Source organism: Megascapheus bottae, chromosome 13 (genome assembly GCF_031878675.1).
Source record: "Megascapheus bottae isolate mThoBot1 chromosome 13, mThoBot2.hap1, whole genome shotgun sequence".
Lineage (NCBI taxonomy): Eukaryota > Metazoa > Chordata > Mammalia > Rodentia > Geomyidae > Megascapheus > Megascapheus bottae.
Window position 1 is genome coordinate 11,291,428 of NC_143521.1, and position 2,809 is coordinate 11,294,236.

Below are 2,809 nucleotides of genomic sequence, written 5' to 3' on the forward strand. Positions count from 1 at the left end.
TCTTGGGGGGGCCCGTGACCTTCCTGACCCCACGGGGTTCCGGGCGCCCTCTGCTTGGGCGGCTTGTCCTGGCTAGAGAGCGACTGCCCTGGAAAGCGGGACCTCCTTGCTTTCTGAATGGGCTGGGGGTGGTTGAGGCTATTTCTTTTTTTGGGGAGGGGGGTCTACTCAACTAAAGCTACTAAAAACCTTTATGCCTCAGTCTTTATGTGGGATTATATGGGTCATTTCTTAGGTGACTATCTGAAGGCAGAATAATTTCTCCACATGTGCTGTCTTTCCAGCATGTACCTGTGGGCAACTTACACATCAGGACACCACATCGGAGCCCCTAAATGAGCGCCTGGGGTGTCAAGCAAGGTCCACCCAAGAGCCTGAGGGAGGAATATCCATCCACCCTGCACCCTTCTACAAAGATGAGAACATTCCAGAAGTTTGAAAGGATGAGGCCCCATTGCTTTTCAAGACAGCATTAGGTAGTGGCCCAGGGCAATTTAACAGTGTGACAAATAGACACATATAAACAGACATGGAAGGCTGGAGCCTGTAACAGCTTTTCACTCCAGCAGTCTCCACACATTGTATTTCTATGTTTTGTTTTTATTTTGCCAATCCTGGGGCTTCAACTCAGGGCCGGAGCACATTCGTGGGCTTTCTCAGGGTTAGAGCTCCACCACTTGAGCCATGTTACCATTTCTGTTTTTTTTTTCTAAGTATGTGGTACTGAGGTATCGAACCCAGGGCTTCCTGCATGCTAGGCCAGCACTCTACCACTAGGCCAAACTCCTAGCCCTATGCCTCTTTTGTTCATATTAGTGACTAGTAAGTAGCTCTAGAGGCTCCACGGCTTTAGGGTGGCCTCCCCAGCTGTCTGATCAGCTCAGCTGTTTTCCTGAACCTCAGGGGAATCTAATTTCTTTAACACCTGTTTAGTACTCTGAACCTCAGTCTGGACCTTGGAGACTTCTTCCGTTTTATTTTGGCTTTCCTCCTCCTTCTTGCTCAAGCTCACTTTCGTGATCCCAACCTCCTTCTCAAAGGCCTCCTTAACCTGCCAGTGTTCTGCCATGGAGACAGAAGAGTTCCTTTGATCGTCCAGCTGCTGCAGCAGCCTGCTCACAGCCTGCTGCTCCTTCTCAGAGCACCTTTGCTTGCTCTTCAGCTCCTTTAAGTTCTCAGGGGTGTGATTAAGAGACTTTTCCAGTACTTCCTCCTGTTCCATTGGGACATGCTGCTTCTGCATTAGACTTTGTGTTGTGAGCATCTCGGCAGTTTGTTTGGCCTTTTCCTCTAGTAGCTTCTCTTTCTCATTCTTCATACTTCAATGTATTTTTGTGTTTATCTGTTCTGGTTTTCTGCCTCATGCTCTTTCTGTATCCAGGCATTCCCCATCAGAGCATGTGTGTCCTTTAACTCTTTCTGAAGAGTAACAATCTCCTTGAGCCTGTTGTTTTTCTGCTTGCTTTTCTTGGCCTCCTTTTCTCTGATACTTCTATGTCTGCTCCATGATCTGCTCCTTCAGTTCTTTCTCTGTTGCTTTGAAGTTCCACTCACATTCTTCAGAGCTGATAATCCACATTTGCTTCAGCCTAATACATTCCTGTATCATGTCCAGTTCCTTCTGCTTGGCCTTGATTTCTGCGTGCAGCATCAGGATTTCCTCCTGGCCTCATCTGTAGTCAGCCAGGATGGTAACACTGGCGTCCTGCACCTTCTTCAGCCTCTGACCCACGGCCCCCAGCTTGGCCTCATGCTCATCCAGGCTGATGTACTTGGCTTTCATTTGGTTTTGAGTGTTTTCCAGGTTCCTATTGAGGATTTTGTTCTCATATTTGACCTTTACAAATCCCTGATCTGTGGCACCACATTTTTTATTAAGTTCAGAGAGCTGCTTTTTAAGTTCACTCCAGTTGGATTTTAGAGCCCCCAGCTCCTTTTTATGTATCTCAGGAGATATGAACACAGTTTCCACATGGCTAACGTGCTTACTTAACTTGTCATTTTCCATCTTTCTCCTCTTTGGACATTTTTTTCCAGTGTCCATTTTGCTTGTAATAAGCACATTGGTCTGATTCTAGAGGTTCCCTACTGCCATTTGAAAATGACTTATGCCATCACCAAGGGTTTCTTGGTCCCTGTTCTAGTGCTGCTACTAAAATTCAAACCACCTTTTTTAACTGTTTGTCTTCCAGGGTATCTCTGTTATCAAATACCCTCTGGGCACCCGCTACCAGCTCTCCCTCAAAGCTTTCTAACTTTGAAGGTTTTTTTTTTTTAATCTAATATTGGAGGCCGACTGGGTAACAAAGGCCATATATAGGGATCTGTGATTCTCCAGGGCTCAGGATCTATAGGTACATAGGTCTTACAGCCTCCTGGAGATGGTCCAGAAAAGCAGTGGGGGGACTCACTGGGGAGTTATACAATCTCACTCACCTTAGATAAATTAGTTGGCTTCTGAGCCGCTACCTGGATCCCTGCTAACACAGTCTGGTGATAACTGGTAAATGATGCCCTACCTCAGTCACTGTCATGGTCCCAGTTTAGAAGAGTGAGGGCAAATACTCATTCCACGTGGATTGGGTCATCTGTAGAAGAGTCACCTGCTCCAAGGACTGCCGTCAAAGCACTGTGCCAAGTGTGCTCCTTTTCTTCCGAGGTGAAACACACCTATAGACGGTGCCGGCGATCATCCCAGCTGGTGTGTGAAGAATACTGTTTCCAATAAGGAGATAAGACCCAGGGGTTTTTCAGAAAAGGATAGATTTTGTGGTTTCCAGTTATACAGGATACTAGTTGTAAAGACCAC

General features: G+C 46.5%; 1 pseudogene; it reads right to left on the reverse strand.

Annotated features, from left to right (window-relative positions):
- Nucleotides 1–705: 705 nt before the first annotated feature.
- On the reverse strand, nucleotides 706–2,474 carry LOC150055513 (uveal autoantigen with coiled-coil domains and ankyrin repeats pseudogene; annotated as a pseudogene).
- Nucleotides 2,475–2,809: the final 335 nt, after the last annotated feature.